The sequence below is a fragment of the Camelus bactrianus genome, chromosome 31 (genome assembly GCF_048773025.1).
Source record: "Camelus bactrianus isolate YW-2024 breed Bactrian camel chromosome 31, ASM4877302v1, whole genome shotgun sequence".
Lineage (NCBI taxonomy): Eukaryota > Metazoa > Chordata > Mammalia > Artiodactyla > Camelidae > Camelus > Camelus bactrianus.
In genome coordinates this window covers 10,267,524-10,292,633 of record NC_133569.1, presented here as the reverse complement: position 1 = coordinate 10,292,633, position 25,110 = coordinate 10,267,524, and the positions used below count along the sequence as shown (strand labels likewise).

The window sequence follows — 25,110 nt, the reverse complement described above, 5'->3', positions numbered from 1 at the left end:
GCCCCAGTGGAATAAAGCAATGGGGACTACACCGCGGTGCATGCCCCAGTGGAATAAACCAATGGGGACTACACCGCGGTGCATGCCCCAGTGGAATAAACCAATGGGGACTACACCGCGGTGCATGCCCCACTGGAATAAACCAATGGGGACTACACCGCGGTGCATGCCCCAGTGGAATAAACCAATGGGGACTACACCGCGGTGCATGCCCCAGTGGAATAAACCAATGGGGACTACACCGTGGTGCATGCTCCACTGGAATAAACCCATGGGGTGTACACCACGGTGCATTCCCCAGTGGAATAAACCAATGGGGACTGAACCGCGGTGCATGCCCCAGTGGAATAAACCAATGGGGAATACACCGCGGTGCATGCCCCAGTGGAATAAACCAATGGGGACTACACCGCGGTGCATGCCCCAGTGGAATAAACCAATGGGGACTACACCGCGGTGCATGCCCCAGTGGAATAAACCAATGGGGACTACACCGCGGTGCATGCCCCAGTGGAATAAACCAATGGGGACTACACCGCGGTGCATGCCCCAGTGGAATAAACCAATGGGGACTACACCGCGGTGCATGCCCCAGTGGAATAAACCAATGGGGACTACACCGCGGTGCATGCCACAGTGGAATAAACCAATGGGGTCTACTCCGCGGTGCATGCCCCAGTGGAATAAACCAATGGGGACTACACCGTGGTGCATGCCCCACTGGAATAAACCCATGGGGTGTACACCACGGTGCATTCCCCAGTGGAATAAACCAATGGGGACTGAACCGCGGTGCATGCCCCAGTGGAATAAACCCATGGGGTGTACACCACGGTGCATGCCCCAGTGGAATAAACCAATGGGGACTGAACCGCGGTGCATTCCCCAGTGGAATAAACCAATGGGGACTACAACGCGGTGCATGCCCCAGTGGAATAAACCAATGGGGACTACACCGCGGTGCATGCCCCAGTGGAATAAACCAATGGGGAATACACCGCGGTGCATGCCCAGGGGAATAAACCAATGAGGATTACACCGTGGTGCATGCCCCACTGGAATAAACCAATGGGGACTACACCGCGGTGCATGCCCCCCTGGAATAAACCAATGGAGAATACACCGCGGTGCATGCCCCACTGGAATAAACCAATGGGGTGTACAACGCGGTTCATGTCCCAGTGGAATAAACCAATGGGATCTACATCGCGGTGCATGCCGCAGTGGAATAAACCAATGGGTTCTACACCGCGGTGCATGCCCCAGTGGAATAAACCAATGGGGTCTACACCGCGGTGCATGCCCCAGTGGAATAAACCAATGGGGACTACACCGCGGTGCATGCCCCACTGGAATAAACCAATGGAGAATACACCGCGGTGCATGCCCCAGTGGAATAGACCAATGGGGTCTGCACAGCAGTGCATGCCCCAGTGGAATAAACCAATGGGGTTTACACTGCGGTGCATGCCCCAGTGGAATTAACCAATGGGGTATACACCGTGAATCATTTGGGAGAAAAAGATGTAAAAAGTTCTGTCGGTGAGAAAATCCAACGTCGAGGAGTGTTTGAAAGAAGGCCCGACAGCGACTGTGGTGGCTCTTTTTTTTTGTGACTGTTTACAACCTGCCAGCCGTCAAAACTGCTCTCTTAGCTTTAAATGGCCATCGGAAAAGGTAGGATTTGTCAGTAATTTTTTTTCTGCAGATTAATCCAAGAGACAAGTTTCAGAAAATCATTTCAGCAAAGAGGAGTCCTGCTTTTATCACCTGTTGGCAACAGTGACCGTGTACCAAAGAAGGACTGTTGTTGCAGACTCTTCCTCCTCACCAAGATAGCGAATGTTGTCAGGAGGGCACCTCCTAGGAGGGAAAAGTGCATTTCTGGAGAATGTTCCTGGCTCAGGCACCTCTGGAAAAAGACTGAAATGAGCACCCATTTCCTTCTTTCTCCCCACAGCTGTGTTTGGGGGGCCTCTGCAGAACAGTGAAACACTCATGAAAAAATGAAATGACCAACAAAAATTATGATGTCATGGTACTTATGGCTCGAATCCCTCACATTTTTTCCACTCTAGCTGCCTTAGTGGGCTGGTACCTGGAATGATTCTGTGAGGGCACGTGATTGACTATGAGATTTCTCAGAACTGGCCACTCACTTGGTTTCAGGGAAAAGTCTGACGTGATTTCCTTGATCATCTGACATGCTTTCCTTCTTAATGCTTTGATTGTTGGCATTTTTCTTGCTTACTTATTAAAAACATTTCATGGAATGTGGATGGTTTCTTTGCAGACTTCCCCCTCTGTCCATAGTTTTCATTCTTCACTTTTGATATCCTGGCCTTCTTAATGTCATCTAAGGCATGTTTCCTCTAGAGAAGTTGCTGCATCTTTAGTCCTCTGCTGGGATCTCTTAAAATACATGACAGGATCAATCCATGCTCTAATAAGGAAAAGCCTCCCAGTTAGGTGATAAAATCTTTTAGTCTCAACTTTTTGCCAAATAGTCTCAATAAAGAGGATTCTTTTGTTGTCCTAAGTATCAGCAGTGATAACCTTGATGCTACCTGTCTTGGTTATTCTATACACAGGGGTCATAGTAATTATTATCTTTATGTTATTAGTAGCCCGGATTCTGTCCTTGCAGATATTAGATTCTGATTGTGGTTAAATGTCTTTGGTTACATGTGTGTCCTCAGCATCAGAAACCACTGTTGGCTCTGAGTCTGGACTGGACACGTCATCCATTGTCAAAGAGCTGGGTGAGGATCCTTCTAGAGGCAGAGTACCAGGAAAACACTGTCCATCATTCTCTCCTTCCTCAGGGTACTTCATACCAAGCTCAAGTCCATCTTCCGCCAGGCTGGATGGAGAGCTATTGTCCTTCTCTGAGTCCTGGCTGGGGTAAGAACTACAGCACTGGGCTATTTGCACAGCTCCAAGTCCTTCAGCAGCCCTTTGGGGAACGTCTGTCTGTCTCTCTTGCAGTGTGCTGGCTTCTGGAATGCCAGGAGCATGTGGAGGTGGCTCCATGGGTCCTTTTAGGGAACCTGCTTTATTGTCTTCTGGTCTGGGTGCCCTTGACTTCTTTTTGAGGGACCAATTTTTCAAACTGGCTATACCATTTCTCAACCTTGTGCTGGGGTGAAGAGTTATAGAATGCATTTGTGAATGCCCCTCTAGGCTGTCCTTTTTTGTATGAGCCAGGTGGCTGCTGGACTGCCCTGATAAGGGACCAGGAATTCCAGAAATGAGGCTGGAACTGCTGAAGTCAGAAGAAAGCTCTTCCTGTTTTCCTCGAACTTGAAAAGTGCAATCTACTGGAGAGGATGTTTCAGTGGGTGTAAACACTGACTGTTCAGAAATCTGAGAAAAAGCGCTGTCTTGGGAACTCACTAATGAGCCAGATGGGGACGTGTCAGGGGAGGACAAGCTGGAATAGCTACTCCTCAGGCAAATATTTAATCTTGGGGGGAAGACCTTCTCAGTGTTCTGGTTTGTGGCACCACTCTTGCCAACCTCGATCCCCATGACCAAGCTCTGATTGATAAGCTTTTGCCCCTCCATCTGCAAAGACTTGTGCTTCTTGAGATTATCCTCCTCTCCGTGCAAGAGACTGGTGTCACAGCTTGCATTGTGCTGCTGCTTTTTTGAATAAAGTCCCCTGAGATAGGTCAGTTTGCAGCGCCGGTCATCAGTGCTGGGCTCTGAGCAGCACTGCTACCTCCTTGAGCCCTTGAGGGGCTCTGCTGTGCATGGCGGGGAGTACCCAGCCATGTCTGCAGTGAAGGGCTGGTTCCTGGGACGATCGTGTGAGGACAGGCAGCTGTAAGAAATGGTCACTGGCTTGGATTTAGGAAAAAGCTTTACACGATTTCCTTTGCTATCACACAAGCTTTTCTTATCATTTTTATCAGTGGCATTTTTCTTGACATCAGTGCATGTGACTAAACTCATTTTAAAACCTGTCTTACCCTCTTCCTGGAGGGGTGGATTCTGACTCAGATGGTTCTCATCTTTTTTCAGGAGAATTGCATCGCAGCTGGACTTGCATATCCTTTTCTGATAAAATGCCCTGAGAAAGGAAAGCTTTGAACCCAGGTAGCCTATGCTGGGCTCCGAGCAGCGCCGCTGTTGCCTCGGGGTTTTTGGAGCATCTTCCGTAGCTGCAGACAGGTGGCCGGGTGTGCTCGTACCAGAGGGGGCACTGGTCTGGTCCTGCAGCGAGGCCTTTCTATACACTGCCGCCGCGGCCACCGGCACGGGCTCACTGGGCTGTTCCACCTGGATGTCTTCACCTTTAGGACCGTCTAAGTCAAAGTTGCTCAGGGTTAAAACGCCTTCTGCCTCAGGCTGCTCGAGGTCATAGTCAATGAGGGTTAACATGGAGTCCATGCTTCTGCTGCCTGGACTGAGTTTCTTTACTAAGTCACTGCACGGAGCATTGACTTCTTCGTTCAGCTCATTTTCCATGCTGTCATTCAGCTGGAAGCAAGAGATATCTGTCGAAAAAATCAAACCATGATTAACATTTGCACTTGCCTCAAATACACGCTGCCTTAAAAAAAAAAAAAACTAAACAACTATGATGTTTAGTTTAATTCTGTTTTCATGCAGATTTTTCAAATTCCTACTCTCAAGAAAGCATCTTTCATAATCTTTCTAGTTGTTAGTGCAGAAATTAAAAGTAAATTTTTGCGGTATACTAGATTTACCTGAGTCCCTGAAGAAATAGGCTTTCTTTAAGTAAGACTTCCTCAAAACAATGAACACATGTCATAATACTAAGAAATGGTAAAAAAAAAAAAAAATATGAAGAAATTAATGCAAATACATCCAGGTTCTGAATAAGACTCTGTCTTTTATTAAATGGATTAGCTGGCAGATATACCTAATTAACTCTATTAGTCTCAGAGAAATCATTTACCAACCCTATCAATTTCCCTTTGACAAAGTTCTTTAATATCTATTACTTTGTTTATTCTTTATGGCAATCATACCAGTTAGATGTTATGGTTTCCCACAATTACAGGAGAAGATACTAACGTTATGGTGGCACAGAATAATTGTTCAAAGGTAACCAAGAATTGGTGGTGCAGGCATTCGTATTCTGGAAGGCTGAATGTCTTCAAGCCCCACACACCCTGCCCTGCCCCATGAAGCTAGCTGTTTTCTCAAGTGTTTTGCAGGGCGCTGGATTTCTGAGAGGTGTCAGGGACCTTGGAGAGGAAGATGAGGAGGAACCAGACCAGGCCTGCTTCTGGGTCTCCTACTCCAGTTTCAACCACAGCAGTTCTGTTATATTGTAAGATATTGTAACAATATAACAATATGTTATATTGTAAGTCTGTTAATTGTTCTATTGTATATCCTTGTAAGGTTTTATTTAAAAAAAAAAGTTAAAATTCTGCCACTAACAACTTCTTGGAGTTTGGGAACCTTGTCTTATACTCTTTGTAACCCAACCACAGTGTTAACACAGCCTGACCTACGAGCAGGCCTTCTAAGGAAGGGGCAGAAGCCCTCGGCCCCTGACCCAGGTGAGAGGCCCCCTTCACCCGAGCTGCTCTGGGCTGCAGGGTAACCGGTGCCCTCGCTGACCTTCACATGTGTGTCTATTTCTCACACACAAAAACAATCCCATTATTCACAATACCTGAGGCATTCTCTTTTGTATCACATGTCACTGAAACCTCTTCCAAAAGGGAAGTGATTTCTTCTCCAAATATTCTACAGCAATTTTCAATCAGAAATTGTATAAGCAGAGAAACCTGTACAAAAAAGGAACAAAAATGAAGGGCTACTTTTCACATAGTGCACCTATAAATCACACTTCCTGTATGAATCCTGGTTCAAACTGAAAAAAAAAAAAAAAAAAAAAAGAATCCTGAGAAAAATTCAAAGTTCATATCTCCTTGAAAACTAAACAGAACTGTTTCCCCTAAAAAAACCATGATACTTTCAAGAGTAGTTTGAGTATAGAAATTGATTTTAACCAGTGGCTTAATTATTATTTGTGGCCTTGGTTTAATGCTAACATTTTGATACTAATGGTCCTGTCTTTAAAATTAGGGTAATTTTAAGTATTCTCTACAGGGCATTTGGGATGAAGAAATATACTTTCTTATTAAAATTCATGAAGCATCGTTAGATAAAGACTTATAAAATATGTTTCTTATGTAAAAGGCCATTGTCATAAGTGTGGGAAGTGGGCATCCTCTGTGGACTTACTGTGAAGGAGAGACAGCTGGAGAGAAAAGCATACATTTTGCCTGAGCAGCCTCTTCCTATGCATTTCCCTCCCTGAGGAGCCAGAACTGGAGATGCTTGGAGAAGAGCTCACTGGGGAGCGCTGTGCCTCCACTGAGATAAACTGGAACATTTCCATAGTCTTCTTACCCCAATAGCTGAGGCAAAGGAACAGGCCGAACATTGGGAGGAAAAGGAATCAGTACCCCATCCCTGCACTAACCACCAGGTACTGCAGGAGTGTGATTTCAAGTAAGTACTGAGTGAGCAAGGTACCATCCCCACCTCCACTGTGTTAGATGAGGAAACTGTGGATCAGTGTAACTAATTCTGACCTAGATTGTACATCTGGCAAGTGGGGAGGGCTGAGATTTCCACCTGCAACTGTTCAATTTCAAAGTATTTTGTTTCTTTTTAAAATCTTTTCAACTGGTCTTATTCCTCTGTGGTTTCAGTCATAGCTGTTTTGCCTCCTTAAAGGGAAAACAGAAGTAACTCAATTACTATCACTTTCTTTGCTTAAGAAATCACCTTTCTGCAGTCTACCAGGAGAGGACAGAACAGTCAATGATCTCAGACTTATAAGAAGATGTACTTAAGAACATGTCTTTCAGAATTAATACCCCAAACTTTAGGTTCAAAATGGGGACTCAGTCCCCCAGGGCACAAAAATGAAAAACTTCATTACCTTTCTTGTAAATTCACTTTCTAGTTCAGGGCTGGAGGAAGCAGGAGGCCAAAGGACGCTTGGAGTGATGCACACCGCTAAGTTAAATGCATTCATCTGACTCGATGAGGCGTGTTTTTCAGTCTCGTGCAATAACCCAAAAAGATGCTTTAGCAGAATAACGTTGGCTCTTGGGAGCTGGTCTAATAGCCTAAAGACAGACAAAAGCGCTCTTTAAGCAAGACATTTCATGGAAAACTTGTAGACAGGGCAACCTTTCTTCACTTTTCATGGGGAACCACGCAGACAGAAACACAGTTCAGATATGCAGGAGTTTCAGCTCATATGGTACGTGCGGAGCGAGGACTGTCTTACAGAGGGGAGAGAGTAAGACTCATGGGGTTTATTCATTTATTTTGTATATTCTGTCTCTGGATTAGAACCTTTCAAGCCTCTGCCACAAAGACTCCCAGTTCCATCCTGAGAGCTTACACTCTGCTCCACCAGCTTCTAAGGTCAGTTCTGTCCCATGTCTCTTTATCTCAGTGGCACCACTTTCACACGTCAGTCAAGCTTATAACAGTATATTTCCTACTGTTCCGATTTTGTACTTGATAAGGGATTTTTAAATTATCATTCACCATCATTTACTACCATCCAGAATACATATATATATATACACACATATATTCATGGTTGTTGCTTTTTTCCAACAAGAATCTGCAACTGAGACAGGAGGGAAGGGGGCAGGACACAGCCATTAAAGGAATGACACAGCAGTTAGCACCAAGGTGGAGGAAAAGTCAACTTCTGATGGACCTTGAGGACCAGGATGGAAGGGGATCTGACCTCCAGTGGACCCTGAGCTCCCTCACACACACTGTAATGTACTAGCACCGTGAACGGCACACCCACAAGTGCCATGACAGCTCTGAGGCTGACCATGGAAGTCAAGGAGAGGGTGGTGCCCCAATTCCTGGGGATCCCCGCCCCTTCCTCAAAGCAGTTGGAGTAATTCTCTCACTTGTTAGCATATAAAAACTTGCAACACTGCACTCATGGCCTCCTTGCTCCCTCACCTTCCGAGATGCCCAGCACTCTGTCTATGGACTGTGTGTCTGCTTCTTCTTTAAACAAAACACCCAACCCTGCTCCCCTCTGCCCTTCTCCTGCATTCTGAGACGGCCTGCACTCTGTCTACAGAGTGTACATCTCTCTAAACAAATCTACTTTTACTCAACTTTGGCTCACTCTTGAATTCTTTCCTGCATGAAGCCAATGACCCTCACTTGGTGGGGTGCATCCCAGGGACTCAAGTGAGACCTGGGACACAGCCCTCCTCTTGTGCCCCGTTTTCCTGTATCACAACCTGGGGAAGAAAATCAGGTAATCTGACTCTTGTTGCATAAATACCAGAGAGGTGCTTCTTCAGCACCACAGACTGACAATGAGTATGGTTTTGTAGGGACAAATTATGACAGATTAAAATGGGCCAAAAGATTACTGAATGTATTCAATGGAAAGTAAGGCATTTCCTAGTGTGCTCTTTTGGGGTGTCAGATTCTGTGGGGTCCCTGAGCCTTTGAGTTATTTTACACCTCTGTAAACTGTAGAATATTGACAGCAATACACATAATACTTGTCCATAGACCTGACAATTCTCTCTGGTGAAGAGATACGTGATTTATTTGCACTGCCTCATGCCCCAGCAGAAAAAGCCAGTTTTTTTTTTTTATCTATTTATAAATTCATTTCAGCATTTCTGATTCAACTTCTATAACTTGTGGTAGTTAACCACCTTCTCTGAACTGGCGGCAGTAACATCTTAGTAGTTCTCTTTATTAATTCATGTTTTAAATAAAATTTCTTTCATGTGTGTATATTTATATGAGAGCCATAATTTTGGCCTTTTAAAATCATCCTTTAATAGCTTCTAGAATACAAAGTTTTAGACAGCGAACAACATACAGAATCTCAGGTTCCCTGTCTCTGAACAGTTCCCACCAAGCTGTCATGAAAGCAGAGACAGCATTTTGTAAATGGCTCTGAGTCTGGTGTCTTCAACACTTACACCATCAGTAGCTGTGTGTAGGTAATGATTTACATTTGAAAGTTGCTCAAGATAACACTGCATTAAACAAGCGTTTACAAATAAATGATACTGGGATTCTTGGGTTTCACAGAAACGCAAGTATTGCCTTTCATTAATGGACACTTCTTTCCTATTCTCTTATGATGTGGGAAATACCCAGGAATGGGGGTGCTGGGTTCTGCCAGCAACTTCCCTTTCCATGAGGACAGATAAGCATTCTCTGTGATCAGGCTGAGGCTTTGCAACTCCCTTTTCCCTTGACACTTTTCAATGAGTTGACTGTCTCTCTGGACTGTCCTCACATCCTTCATACCCTGTCAAAGCACTGACTGCACCGCACTGGAATTCTGGGTTTTATCTGTCTATTTCTACTAGACTGCGAGTTCCTTGAGGGGAAGGAATTTTCTCTGTATGAATTTGGCTGCTAAATGAAGTATATAAGGAATCATCTGGTTAGTTAAATGTTTACCAAAATTAAGGTCATAAATTGTAGATTGTGTCTACAGTATTAGCTTTAGTCTAATGGGTTTCAGTGCCTATCAGATTAGAATATACAGAAGGTGTATAATGGTCGAGTATTCCATATTAATAAGTATAGGAAAAAAGCCAATAATAACAATGACAGTTGCTAAATCTATTTTTAAACTGGCCCCTATGGATATGACTTTGATAGTTATTATTACATTAACAGACAAGCTTATAAAATGTTTTTTTAAAGTATTTTTGAGAAATGACCAAATTGGAATGATTACCTTTGAACTGCATTTATTTTCTCCTCATTGTTTCCTTCATCCATTACACAGACCCAATGATCATAGAGATCTGATGAAAATACGCTTCCTGGAATATGTCATAGAAAATCCTTATACAGAGGGAAAAAAAATTTAAATTGTTATTCTAATAATCTGTACTGGAGAAATTAGAAAGAAGACACTTGATTGGAAAGTTCAGTCCACCCTTCTTTGGAATACACAGAGCTCTGTGCCAGCCCTCCGATGATGTGCACACACAGAAAAATATGCTTTGATTTTTTTCTAACAAAAAACCAGGGGGAAATTGGGGTTTGGACTACAGTGGGAAAGATAAAGAACAACCTGTTTGGGCTGAAACCTCGTTTGTATATATCTTAGCAAACTAGTATAACATGGCAGGGTCTCGCAAACCATCCTAATCTTTTTTTTTTCTCTCTCTCTCAAGTCACTAGTTAAAAGAAATGCACAAAGGTATCTGTGAGAGTCACAATGTGGTAGTCAGTCATCCAGTCATTCTACACATATTTACTCATCTGTGCCAGGCACTGTTTGAGGTGCCAGGAACAGGGTAGTAAATAAAACAAAGTCCCTGGTAATTTAGAACTTTAGATTCCAGTGGCACTGGTGACTAATTCCATCCAGAGGTGTCTGGAATTTCTCCTTGTATTCTTCATAGGAGGGGAGAAGGCACTCCAGGCTATGGCTGGCTCTGGGAGCCTGGGGCAACACCCTCATCCCTAATGTATATTAAATAACATGTCCCTGATACATTATCCTTCCCGGCCTTTGAGACTCCTGCTGAGAGCACTTGTGGGGCTGGGTGTGGTGAAACCAGACTATGACACACGTAGGATCTGACCAAGGGAGTTTGTTGTTTGACATTTGTTTATAAAAAAGCTTAAAAGTAAACACACTTTGGTCCTGGTCCTATGTTCCTTTCCTTTCTAGGCCAACACTCTCTGTTGCTTTTGGCACGGCCCTAACAAGCCAAGCTTGCGAAGTCTGATCTCCACCTTAGGAAACTTCAGGCAGAGAAAATCCAATTCCATGTCTAAGCGCTGGACCCATGGCTGACCACCCTCTTGCAAGTTCCTGCTTATCACATGGAGACAGGTGTGCAATGGAGTAATTTTAATTCTTGCTGGGAAATCAAATAGCAGCCTTACATATGTGCCTCACCAAAGGTGACACAACTTGTGACATACATATCATGTTTCTGTGACTAATGTGGAGGCCTTGGGCCTCGGTGCTGCAGTCAGCTGATGAGGTGAGCATGTCCCCCATGAGCCTACGAGCTCCTTCAGGGCAGGACCAGACCAGACCCTTGCCTTTCACTGCATACACTCAATGCCAAGCACAGTCACAGACATAGCAGGGGGTCATTACTGAAATGTTTCTGTATGTCCTATGGCCAAATATTAGCGAGGGACAAGGGAAGGCCAGCTAACTATAGCTGAGATTCTAAAATAATTTAAAAGCCTCTTCGTGGTCATGTTACCTATTATCAGACAATTTTTTGGAGTGGTTAATAAGCAGGAAAGTGACTGATTTAAAGTCTTTCTCTGTTCTATTGTATTTTCCAGGAGAGATGTACCTGGATACTCATGATTCAGATGCATCATCACAAAAGTTACCTTCTTTTGGGGGGGAAGCTATCGAATTTTCATAATTCCTAACTAATTTTTGTGCTGCACCTACTTGACAAGTCATATTCAGAAGAGATGAAATCTGTTATTTCAAAGTGGGGCAGTGACAATAGCTCTCTTTTTAAACCTCAGTGGAAAACATACTTATGATCTGTCTTGAAGAAAAACATCATTAAGTCTTAAAACCTACACTTGAAAGATAAGTCGTAACATCGCAATGGACTCTCCACAGCTGGAATAACAAGTTATGAAATAACAACCATCACAGCTGAGAAGGATGTGAAAGCTGGTTCTGAATTACAATCGCCAGCACCCAGCACTCAACTCAAAGTCTCCTCCCCTCCAAAGGCAGAGCCCCAGCCATCAGCAGAGCTCCCAGATTAATCTGAGATGAGACTCTTACAGGATTAAAAAACATACTTTTCCTCAAAGGTCTGATGGATCAGAGTTATGCTTTCTCAAGCAATTTTATTCCAATTATAGTTCAGAGTGAAGCTTATATTTAAGCAAAACCAGCCTAAGTGAAAAATTAAGGGAAAACTTAAGTACCACTCCCAAATAGTCTCAAAAACAAGAAACAAAACAAAACAAAACAAAAGCTCAATAACTTTTGGCAAAAAGTATTTCCTTTCCTGCAACCACTTGGGAAAAAGTTGAGAGTAAAGCACAGTTCCATGATCACAAAGCTTTAATTAGTTGGAACCCATCTAACCAGACTTTCCAATCATTTGGATTATTTTTCACCCTTTGCTTATTCTTGTACAATTACTTTCTCTGCAATGTGAAATGCAGCTTAACTCTTTTATATCCGAACTTCTTTGTTAACAGCCTCAACAATTTAGTTCAAAATTTTGAGGAGTATAGTGCTGTGAAGAATAGCAGAGTTAGGAAAATCTTCTAAAACATAGCCTTTAACTTCTTAAATTAAGAGATGGGAGAAAGCCTAATTATATGATAAAAAAAAAAAAAGCAAAGAAAAATCCATCATGCATGCATGTCTCTGACACGGATCTCACTCAGCTAGTGCACCACACGTATCTCTACTGAGCTCCATGACTGAAAGGCAAGTGCAAACCCTGTGTAAAATAGACAAGATGCTCCCCGCTCCCGCTTTCCAGCTCTTCTGAGTGATACTTTGTTGTCAAAGTCTATGGCAGGGATTGTTTTAAGAGCAGACATGGCCCTTTTACCAAGAGACATCTGATTGTTCCTAAATTCATAAAGTATGGTTCTGTGAGCAATTGACTAGGAGTAGGGACATGTAAGAGCCTTCTTCACCACGTTTTCCTGAATTTGGGTTTTATGCTCCAGGCCCTGGGATACAGGCTGGGGCCCTGTCCCTACCCCTGGTGCAGGCACACTCCAAGCCTGCTGAGAGACGGCAGCCTGACACTGGTCTGCAGAAGCCATTGCTGTGGTCAAGAGCTCTGCTGAAAGCTCATTTTGACTTTAGGTTTTGCAAAGATGTGAGGCATTTTCAAGAATGTGGCGAGGAAAACATTTTAGAAGAAGTCTAACTCAACTATGGATGTGAGTTAAGTGACCATGGGGCTGGGTTCCAGGTTTTTTTTTTTTTTTTTTTTGCTGTAAGTAAACTTATTTGCCATAGACATCTTTGCCACAAGAATTTCTGCTACAAATACTTTTACCAAATAGCTAATTGGCTGTGAGACTCTAACTATGATGGTTCTTCGCAGATGGGACTAGCGTTATAATGAGGGAGAGCAGCTGTCTTCCCCCAGAGCTCCACTGTGGGGGGGATGAAGGGCGTGCGTTCCCCACCTTTAAGACAGAGGCTATCACGAAAGCCGATTCACAGTCTAGCTGTACTTCAACTCCGGAATTCAGTTTCTCTCTCAGCTCTCTGCAGGATTTCATGTTGGCCGACTGTCTGAAGATCCCTTTTGTGAGGGGTCCTTTCTGATTAAGGAAGAAAAGCATATCCTATGGGGAAGCAAAGGAAACAAAAATTAAAATGGCACTTCACGCAGAAGGAGCCGGAGAACACACCGCTGACCTCCCCAGCTGCCAGGGGCCGGGGCGGCCCGGCGGGAGGCACTGAAGGGCTGGGGCTGGACAGGCTGCCAGTGCAGTGGATTAAAGTCACTGTGTGTGTGTGTGTGTGTCTCTCTAAATCTATTTTCTCCCATTTGTTCTTGCTACATTTCAACACTTGCTTTCATGTGACTGTCCTTTTTCAGTGATCCAGTAGTCACTTCAAGGTACCTGTTACCTCTTCTCCCTCCTGTCTCACTATTCTTTGCCCACTGTTCTCTAACATGAAATCTTGTCCCCAGACATGGAAATGTTCTTGCCAAACTCATCCTCCACTTGCTTGTCTTTCTTTTCATGTGACTTTACACTTCATCCTATTCCCTGTGTTGACTTCTTTTAAAATCAGCCTCCAAAATCATCACCTCCAGGAAGCTTTCTCTGTCCCATTCCATTCTGATCAGTCTTTCATTTTGCTTCCTTTCCAGCTGCGTGTCCTACACTTGCCTAGGAGGAAGAGAGTGGGTGTTGGAGACATGCAACCCACAGGACCTGAGACCTAGTTATGGCTCAGACTTGCTGTGTGTGACTTTCAGTAAACTTGAGGGTTTTTTTGGGGGGGAGTGGGGTTTTAATTTGTAAAGTAGGAATGATGGAGATGGTGATGGTGATGGTGATGATGGTGACAACTACCCTCTAACTCTGTTGTGAAGGACCAGCGATAAATTGGCTAGACTAGCATCTGGTACTCACAGACACACAGCAGAGCATGAAGTGCCAGTAATCCGGGACGGCCTGGAGGGTACCAGACACTCAATAACTGCTGCTTGACAGGGTTCATTTACTACCTTCACTGAAGACCATGCACACTCAGTGGCTTTCACCTGATCTGTTCTACATACAAAAGGTAACTAAATGCCAGAGGATGTATCTGCATGCCTAAACACTTAGAACACTAATAAAAAGTATGAGGTTTAGTCCCTGCTACTAAGGTGACTGAAAGAGTCATGTTCTGAACAACACAGGGTTCAAGAAAGGATGTGAGAGGAACGTGGGGATAAAGTGCATTCTCCGTCCACGGAGCAGACAGACTCTAGTTGATCTGAGCAGGTGTGTGCTGCTCTTTCCTGCCGCCAGCAGACCAGACCATCTCTCCCCATCACATCTGCCTTATGATTCTGCAATAGCTTAGTCAAGATTTGTATTCTTTGAAGTAATAATAAAGGTTCTCAGCCAAAGCCATGAGTGTCCACAATTTTTCCATTTGGGGTAGAGTTTCCCTCCAGAGCTCTCCTTTCCTGTTAAGTGTTACAGACCAAAACAAGACTTACCAAGAGAGGTTTGGGTAGATTTTTGTTCTCACAAATTTCTGGCAAAGACACTCCGAAGAGCTGTCCTGGCTTCAGAGATGTTGGTGACATGGGCTGGTTGTCCAGGTGGGTGCTCGAGCCCCACCAGAAGGCCCAGTTAATGATAGAGCTTCTTCTTTTAAACATCTTCTGACCTGAATCTAAGGAAGAAGTGAGATTATTAGCAAAACTAATTTAATTCACTTAATCTTATTTCTATAAGATTATAGTATGCTCAGCACCACAGCTCAGCATTTTATAAGGTAAGGAAATGTTAAGTGCTTGGGTTATTCTCCCCCCCCCCCCCATTTTGGGGACATCACTGGTCTATGTGCTTGAATTCTGGCACCAAATTTTCAAAGGTGAAAGAAGGGCTCCCCCTTTACTGAACTTACAGTACAAAGCATTTCATACCAACACACAGGCCATTTTAAAGAGGAGACAAAGTGAACAAAAAAGCTGAAGATCAAATTAGACCACAACTCAATAGTGAGAAAAAGAAAGGAAGAAGGAGGAGGAAAAGGAGAGAGAAGGAGAGGGGGAAGGGGAGAAGGAAGAGGAGGAGGAGGAGGAAAAGGGTAGGGAGGAGACCTGGGGGAAGGGGAGGAGGCGTCGCTATGAAGATGCTCTCTGAGAACAAGAAGGCTCTGCTACCTGATGCCCCACTCTGCTGTCGAGCACAGAGGCAGGAAGCTAATGCTCTATGTTCCCCCCTTTCTTTCCAACTGCAGAGTTTTCATGTATTTTTTGGTTCCTGACTTTAAAAAGTATGTTCAAGGCAGCATGGATGGATGAAAACATGAGTGAGACTCGCCCTTGCCACAGTAAAGTTTATAATGGAGAGGGAGGTGACCACAGCAGCTGGAGGGTGAAGGGGGAACCCCAGGAAGGAGCAGACAGACTAGTGGGAGCCCCAACCCAAATAATGGGCATGAATTCTGCCCAAACCTCTGGCTGACCCCCGAAGCCTGCGTTGCATGGGGCAGATGCGAAACAGCTCTTGAGGTGAACGGGCCCCCAGGTGGCGCCCACATAGAGTCTGACTACATTTTTCCCCAGGGACAGTGCATGAAACTGGTCATCACGCTCTGGCTGTGAGGCCCTGACAGCCAACCATGCTGCCAGAGATGGTGCTTTACCCCTCAGCTCTCTCTGACCACGGGGCACGAAGGGGACAATCCCGGTGGGGGGACACTGAGGAGAACATTCTAGGGGGGGACACGAAGGAGATGATTCTGGGGAGGGGACATGAAGGAGATGATTCCAGGGGGAGGGGACACCAAAGGAGACGATTCTGGGAGCGGGGGGGGGGACGGTCGGCAGTGCCCAGTGCTCATTTCAAGCAAGTGTTTCATACTGTTTATTTCCTCAGCATAACCAACTTAAACCAAATACTAAAAAAGGCACATCGTGGGAAGACAATCAAATAGGAAACATTTTACTGAACAGCATCTAGACCATCATCCACCCCTGGCTTCCTCAGAATACAGGAAGTGCATCATAAATGCTCATACACCCAGGTGCAAAGGTCTTTGTTTCAGGAGTCAGGAGCCCAGCTAGACTTCAGATATTTATTTGTGCAAGTGACTTATCCTGCTTCTTCACTTTAACATGAGAACACCAGCTACAGCTCACAGCCTCACTGAGAGAATTAAGTAGGATAATGTTTGAAAAGTGTTACTTTGCCCAGGGCATAGGTCCACAGCAGCCTCAAACAGAGCTGCCAAGACACCAATCTCCTCCCCAGAAAGAGGACCTCCTCCCCACATCCATTGTCCACTTGTTTAACAGCCTTCGGGAAGTGTGTGGACAGGAAGGAATACCAGACTCTGGTTAACTAAAGTACTTTCTTCCTGTCCTGACACCCCCAACTCGCACCATCTTAAAGAACAGGATAGGAAGCTGAGCCCATTCTTAAATTCAGGAGGGGGTTCCTGTGTGCCAGCAATGCCAATCTTTGCAAATGTTTGTTGAGTATGTATGTTTACATATGATGAGTAGTTGTATTCAGTCTAGTTTCCTCACATTTAATCTGGTTTCATTATTTCTAAAACTATCAGATTTGATTTTTTTTTTTTTTTAGCTTTCATACACTTCTTAGGAAGAATGCTCTATCATAAAGTTATATACCCAGCTATCCTATGAGTGCAGACAGGATAAAGCAGAAATTGAGTCCTGAGCTTTATTATAAATACTTTCAGCTGCAGCCATGTCTTTTACTATGTACAACATTCAATTTTAGAGCTCATGTTCCCTCTGGGACTGAGAGGAAAAAAACTCATTAAAGTTTACTTTCTTGCAGAGCTTTAATGCACAGCTCTTACTTTCCAAATGTCAAAGACTGGTGGAAAGACATGCAATTGCTATAAAAACTGTAAGGGAGATATAAATGCAGGGCCGGTGGAGTTCAGGAAGGCCTAGCAGCCCAGACAGCCCCGACAAGGTCCAAGCCGGCGTTTCTCCATGCTTCAATTAGGAAGCTGAATATTAAAAAGTATAATTCTCAGAAGTTTGTCCTCATAGATTGTTAAAGAATAATCACAACAAAAAACCCTTTAATGAGAGATTTTAGCAAGATGGTAACATAGGAAGATCCTGAACTCACCTCCTCCCATGCACACACCGTATCTACAGCTACCTATGCGACAGTTTTCTCTGGAAAAAAACCCTAAAAACTGGCAGAGAGACTGTCACATTGGGCAAATGAGAGGCAAGTGGCTAGAAAAGGCTGAGACAATCTCACCACAAACCCCACCCCTTGTGCAACAACCCACAGTTGGGAGGGAACTTAAAATCTCCTCAAAACCTGGACCTTCTCCAGAAGGAGTGAAAGGTTCATACCCCCCAACTTTTAAGGTTTGGCACCTGAGAGACAAGCCCCTAAAACATCTCGCTTTGAAGGCCAAGAGAGCTCACGCCCAGGAGATCTGTGGGCCGTGGTGGACTGGGGAATGCTTCTTAAAGCACTTGTGTGCACACTACCCACCCCAGGGCCCAGGGCAGAAGCAGTTCTTTCCAAATCACTGACTTTGTGTTAAAGAGACTCATTTCCTAATTTTAAGGCACTGGCCTGAGGGGCAGGGCTGCTGGGATACCCCCCAGAATATACAATGGGGATAGGGCAGTCTCTTCAAAAGTGATGTGGGTTCATTTCTGGGCTCTCTATTCTGTTCCACTTATCCAGATGTCTGTTCTTGTACCAATACCATGCTGTTTTGATTACTGTAGCTCTGTAGTGTTGTCTGAAGTCTGGGAGGTTTATTCCTCCAGCCTCCTCCTTCTTCTTCAGTAATGCTTTGGCAATTCTAGGTCTTTTGTGATTCCATATAAATTTTATTATGATTTTTTCTAGTGTAAAAATTGGAGAGCAGTAAGTGAAAAATGAAACTGGACCACACCATACACAAAAATTAATTCAAAATGGATCAGATGTGAATATAAGACCTGAAATCATAAAACTCCTAGAAGGAAACATGGGGGTAAATTACTTGACACTGGTTTTAGCAATGATTTTTTTTTTTTGCATTTGACAACCAAAAATGAAAAGCAACAAAAGGAAAAATGAAGGAGTACATTAAACTAAAAAGCTTCTGCACAGCAAAGGAACCCGTCAACAAAATGAAAAATCAACCTACTTCAATAAGTTGATGGGAGAAAGTATTTGCAAATCACATATCTGATAAGAGATTAACGTCTAAAATATATAAAGAACTCACATAACTCAACAGCAAAAAAAAAAAAAAAAAACCAAAAACAAAAACCCAATTAAAAATAGGCAGAGGATTTGAAGAGACTTTTTCCAAGAAACATATAAAGATGGCAACCAGGCACATGAAAAGATGCTCAACATCACTAATTCTCAGGGAAATGCAAATCAAAACCACAATGAGATAGAAACTCACACCTGTGAGAACGGCTATTATCAACAGGACACAAATGACAAGTGTTGGTGAGGATGTGGGGAAAGGGGACCCTCACGCACTGTTGGTGGGAATGCAACTTGGGGCAGCTGCCATGGTAAACAGCATGGGGGTTTCTCCAAAAAGCAAAAACAGTACAACCATATGACACAGCAATTCCACTGCTGCATACTTATCTAAAGGAAACAAAAACACTACTTTGACATTTAATGACATTTAGTGAACAAGTAATGTCAAGCTACTTTCACACTTTTCTCGCCTTCTAAAGTGAAAACAAGAAGCAAGATCTCCATTCCCATAAAAAAAACTGCAGCAGTTATATTTTCTGAGCTCAAACTACATGTCTAGCAGTATTTACCTGCCTCAATGTAAGTGCAAAGGATATTTCTATATTTGAAAATCCTTTAACTGTGCAATTGACCTGTGTAAAGGGGAATTTCATGTTTCAAAAGCCTTTCACTTCTACCTAACTTTCAATTGGAAGTGATTAATCTGCAATGAAATGACATGCCAAAAGGCAAACATCAAAAGAAGGATCTAACAAAATTCTACAAATGTCTCTGAAGAGAGAAATATGCTCGATTAAAATTGTACGCTTGTAGCATGGTATGTCAGTATTTGGCAGTACCTACTTATGTGAAAAGATATTTTCAAAGATGATGAAATACATAAAACCTCACTACAGATCAGAACACTTTCCATTCAATGGTGATAATTGGAATACTAACTTCATACTTCAATTAAGCCAAATGTTATTCCACCAAAATAATCCAATTCCTCTCATTAGCAGATCTGTACTACACAAAATTGTACTCTATTACTATGTATCGAATGTCATCGATAAAAAATTTGTGAAAATTTGTTTTTCCTCTTGTTATTTAAGTACCTGTGTGATACCATCAATTCTGTCTCTTGATCTGCAAATTTTACTATCTGGCCCTTTACAGAAAAAGTCTGTTGAGCCCTGGTCTAAGTCAGTGGTTTCCAAAGTAGCTGTTCATCCAAATCTTGTGTATTAAAAAAATACAAAACTGATTCACTTGTTAAACTTTCAGTTTCACAGGTAGGTTGCCACCATGGGTCTGTAGTCACTCCATTCCCTTAGTGTGAATTGTCTTACAGCTGCAACCAATATCATCCTAACTTCCAACAGAGAGAAACAGAGGACTCACACACAGAGGATGCCTACAGTTTAATTAAGCAAGCTGTTGAGAAAGTTGGGTAAAACTCTTAGGATTCTTCACCCCTGATTGTTTTGGTCAAATCAGTTAAAATAAATTTATTTTACTGACAAGAGACCCAGAGAAATCATTTTGAACAACATGCATTGAAAGATTGAAGAGTAAAACACCATTTTCCTCAGCTTAGTTATAAAGGCGACATTCCCTTTGTGTCTTCAATGAGTACCAGCAACAGACCTGTCAATAAAATCATTCATTCAACAAATATTTATTGAGTTCAATTTATATATGCAGATGCTGTTTCAGGTGCTGAAAGCATAGCAGTGAACAAAACAGACTCAACTCTCTGCCTTCATGGAGCTCATGTTTCAGGGGATGGAAAACTGTAATATCTCCATAACCCCCCAAAGATGTGAGTAAACAGCCTTAGAGTTCAAAAACTCACTTTAACTCTGTGGGAGAGAGGAGGACTGGTGCAAATGCTGGGTCAGTTTTTATAGCTGGTGTTGGCAAGATGAAGGAGTCCTGACCAGTGATTTCAATAAAGTATAAAGTTTGAGGCTAGGTCATCAACCGAAAGAGACAGGGCTGGACATGCATGTGTCGGGGGATGAGCATAAAACAGTGGCCACTGTCCATGGGGCATCCCAGTTTGTTCAGGTTTACAAAAGCAGCTCCAAAAATTCAGCATCAATTTTCTGCTATCCCCCCACCCCCACCTCACACTTTTTGGTCTGACACATTTGCTTTCATTTCTATACAATCTTACTTTCAGACTGAGGGTGTAAAGCTGAAATACGGGTTAGGGTAATTAATGATGGCCCTCCTACGTTGAACACCAATTTTTATCACTCTGGAGTCTTTATTATGGGGAGGGTAACAGATGGCTATGTTCCCAGGGAATTCAGATTAGCTTAGCAGACTAAGGAGAGATTTCCGTGGAAATTACCTTCATCTTCACATGATTATCAGTACCAGGATCCAGGTAGGGCACCAGCATCTCCTGACACCCATCACTGATGGCCTTCTTTTAATAATGTGATCATTTAGGGGGAACACACAATGCAATGTATTACAGTACAAAGAAGGCATGCCTGGTGCCTTTGACTCTGCAGTGGGCATAAGGCTAAAGGGGGAAGGACAGTTAAGAAAGAAAGAACAGGCTGTACCACAACCAGCTGCTGATTACCCGTCAGTCACCCCCACCGCTGATTTATAAACCCATCTTCTAAAGCTCCATCTTTCCTTTCAAAACACTTAGAAAACTCAAAAGAAAAAAAAATACCTCATCTGGCTGGAAGTTTGGGTCTTTGCCTGTATAAAGGCAAAGAACTTTGAAAACTTTGTTTTCAGGAGTGAAAAATTTTGCTAAAAAAAGGCTCTCATGAAAGAGGGAGAAAACTCACCACCCAGTTGTTGGGCCACAGCCAGCCGGCTGGGCTTCAGAATAAATTGGCACTGCTTCTCTTTGGGCAGTTGTTCCATGAGGAAGGGCTCTTGGAGGTTGGAAGGTGTGGGGGAGTCCTTCAACCCCTGCATCAGGAGTGCCGTGTCTTGAAGGTGACTCATTGTAATCCTGTAGGGGAATTCATGTCCTACACAGAGGAAAATCTAAATGTAGACTTTAGGCTGACTGGCACTGTGTCAGTATAAGCATGTGTGCTACAGACTGGAGTGTCCTGCAATTTGCTCCTGGGACTTTTGGTATAAAGAATCCTTTTGTTGACTGAGCGATCGCCATGCACACTCTTACAGTTGGAGACCACTGTGTAATGCAGGTGGCCCCACCAAAGTAGTTTTTTTTTGGGGTGGGTGGGTAGAGAGGAGAAACAAAGAGAAAAAAGTCTTTAAAGAATATCTTGTCTGGGAATGCACAGGTTAGTTTGAGAGTTGCATCATGTTGACTTTCCCTATGTTCACATCTGAGAATACTGAAAGGCATTCTAGTTTCTCCTTTGACACTACCTACCTCTGTAAATCTTCAGCAAATCCTTGACCTCTCTCAGCCTTAAATCCATGATTTAAAATATTTATCCTACCCATCACTCAGTATTATAAGGATCAAATAAGTAAAATTTAGTGGTTGATAGTATTTAAATACAAAGGGCAAATAACTATATATTTCAAAGATCACTATTATTACTATTATTCAATACAAGATATCTACCTGAAAGAAGACATTTTATACTCTTTATTAGTTATAGACACAATTAGAGTTACTCAAGGGCTGGCTTGTCTGACTTATGCTTCCCTCCCACCACACCACTCTGAGGCCGTTATTCACAGGCAACAGTTAGAAGGAAGACTGTAGGGTATGAGAGACACAAGAACAAGATTCAAAAAGGAATTTTCAAGCTAGAAAAACTAAACCCTGGACATCTGACTGCAATATAAGTTTTTGATCTTTAGTACACTGAGTAATTTCATTTTCTCAATTCTTAAGTACCACTGTGCTGTAGATTTGTTTACTTTTTAAGTACAGAGAGTAAGGTCTCTTCCATTCCAGACTTATCACTGAATCTAATTCAGTGAACTTTTCCTTTTCATCTTGCATAGGCATATAGTGTCAATGTTTCATTGATATTAAGTACTACAGCAACTTTCAGGGACTAAGGCAGAAAAATAAAAAAAGACTTCTACGACAGCAGTAAAACAAAATTGATTTACCAAAATAGCCAGTAGCTAATCCACAACTGAAATTTGCAAGGTGCAGTAAAATATACAATGGAGAATTGCTGCTAAGTAACAACCATGTCCCATATCCTATTTTTTTTTTTAGTGAGTTAGAAATGAAGCTTCATGTTGTTTTAAGCCTGACAGTTACTATCTACATAGTTTTAATTAAATTAATATATTTTATTAAAATAACTATTTTAAGTACTTATTTGACTTTTCATCACAGCTTTAATTGTTGCTCATTGACTTTTACACAAATGACAACATTAAGAAATAAACTGGAAATGCAAGGAATTTTTTGTCCTCAGCTATGTGCATGATGGCTTGATATAAAAATTGAGAATATACATTTCATAGAAAAGTTTGGATTTAGATTATTCAGATCATTTGAAACCTGAATTACACTGTAGTGATCTCACAGGTAAATGAAAGGATTACATGAGATAACTCATGTGATATGCTTTGCATAATGCTAGGCAGATAGCAAGCATTTAAAAATCATTAACAGAAATCATCATCATCATCAATGTCATCACCTCAAGATTTGCTACAGATGCTGTCCCTTATTTTAATTGCCCTATTTCCATTTCCATACTGAAGGACTTCACTGATCAAGAAATATTTTTGTAGCTAAATGATTTAAATAAGGTGAGATGTGACCTATTTTCCAGTAATTCCTCAAAACAGGTGCTGGGAAATTTGGCTAGAGAAATAGCAAAGTAGTTAGTTGGTAGGGTAGTACCTATTGCTAAATAAGTCAATAAAGATTTTTAGGAATCTAAATGGTTTAATTTCATTTTCTTTTTTGATGCCTAGCAAAGATCTGGGTACAGGGCAGGTGTTAAATACTCACTGATACATTAAGAGGCATGACTGGATCATAGAAGGTTTTCTATAGAGGCAAACAGTAGGAAAAGGAAAGGAGATTCAAGAACTAAATATGAAAAATAAATATACAGGGAAAACGGAATTCCAGCACTTCTTGCTTTCTCTTAGAAAGAAATTTTTAAAAGGTTTGACAAAAATAGGTCTATTTGTAAAGTGAAAAAAAAAAAAAAAAAAGAAAGGAAAATTTACATTTCTCTTCCCCTCTATACCACTAGTTACTTGAATGAAGAGCTATCATTTATCTGCACATAGGATATACTTGATATATGTATTTATTAAATGAATAAATGAATATTACATGAGATTTATTATTTAATAGTATTTAAATTTAGGACCATATGACCAATTCTCTGAGACATTTAGAACTATAATTAAAACACAATCCATCTTATATTTTCACAGAAACTTACCAATAAGTGGGTATGGTGCCTCCTCTTTGCCAGAATTCACCCAACACTTGTTCTCTTTCTCAGAGCCCTTGGAGATAAAAGAATTAACAATCACTCTCTCACATTTGATAACTGAACAAAGACATATTTTTTGGCACTTCTATGTTTTGCAAAAACATAGGGCCACTATAAATGCTTTCATGGTTCATGGGGGTGATATGGTTTCTGCGGGTGGCAATGCTGATTCCTACAACCCATCTCTCCTCTAACCCCTAACAGAGGACTCAGAAATCTTGCCCTTTTCCCCTAGTGATGACGAGGGATCCATGAACTTCAGTGGAATCAGGCTCTCAGTATTATGGGTAGCCCACAGAATGGGAAATCACACACACGCCCTTTTGTAAAGTAAAAACAACAACAACAACAACAACAACAACAACAACAACAAAAACCCCAGAAAAACCCAAAACCTTCCTGGTTTACTAAAAGGTTAATTGATCTTATTTAGAGTCCTGACTTCTGTTAGGTCTCTGCACTTGATAGCGAACACTAGAATTAATCTCCAATGTGCCCCTGCAAAGACAACCTTGTTATCCAGAAAACCACAACACTGCTGTGTCTGTGATGAAAAAGTAAAATCTCAAAGGCTGATTATTAACTCAGCTGCTTCTGAGTGGAAAGAAAAGACTGACCAAGGGGCTCTGAGGAGACAGGTAGTTGGCACAGTGTACACTGGCTTTATTTTGGGCAAGTCCAGTCCTGGGGACAGAAAGGACAAGAATTCTGTCTAGAGAACAGGCCCAGTTGTGGGAAACAATGAAACTGTTCACTAGCAGAATTACAACCCAGTAAAACTAAAAATCCCATTTGAAAGAAATAATACCAAATTATACAGACTTTGCTGTATCCTCTAAAAGAGGATAAAGCAAAAATGTTTAAAATGAAGTCAGAACAGAATGGCAATATTTAATATTCTTGCCTTTATCTTCTGATTAAAAATCATGACCCTGACCTTATAATGAAGGGAATGGGCTAGGAGACTATCCTGCCAAGTCCCCTCCCCTATTTTGTCACTTCCTTTCCTATCCTCTAGTCAAACATTTTTATTGCAAACAGGAAGAGCAATCTAGTAAAAATCCTTTCTTTTCATGTAGGGTAGTGTACACATTAATAATTCCTTAGAGCAGTATAACCAAAGAGACTCAATTCCTAATCCCACACTGAATAGAAATACTTTTGGTGTGATAAGACTGATCACTTATCCAAAAGAAAAGCATAAATAAGAAAATGAGTCATGTCATTAATTAAC

General features: G+C 42.2%; 1 pseudogene; it reads right to left on the bottom strand.

Moving 5' to 3' along the window:
- Positions 1 to 665: 665 nt before the first annotated feature.
- LOC105073371 (rho GTPase-activating protein 20-like) overlaps positions 666 to 25,110 on the bottom strand; it is a 44,047-nt pseudogene continuing 19,602 nt past the window's right edge.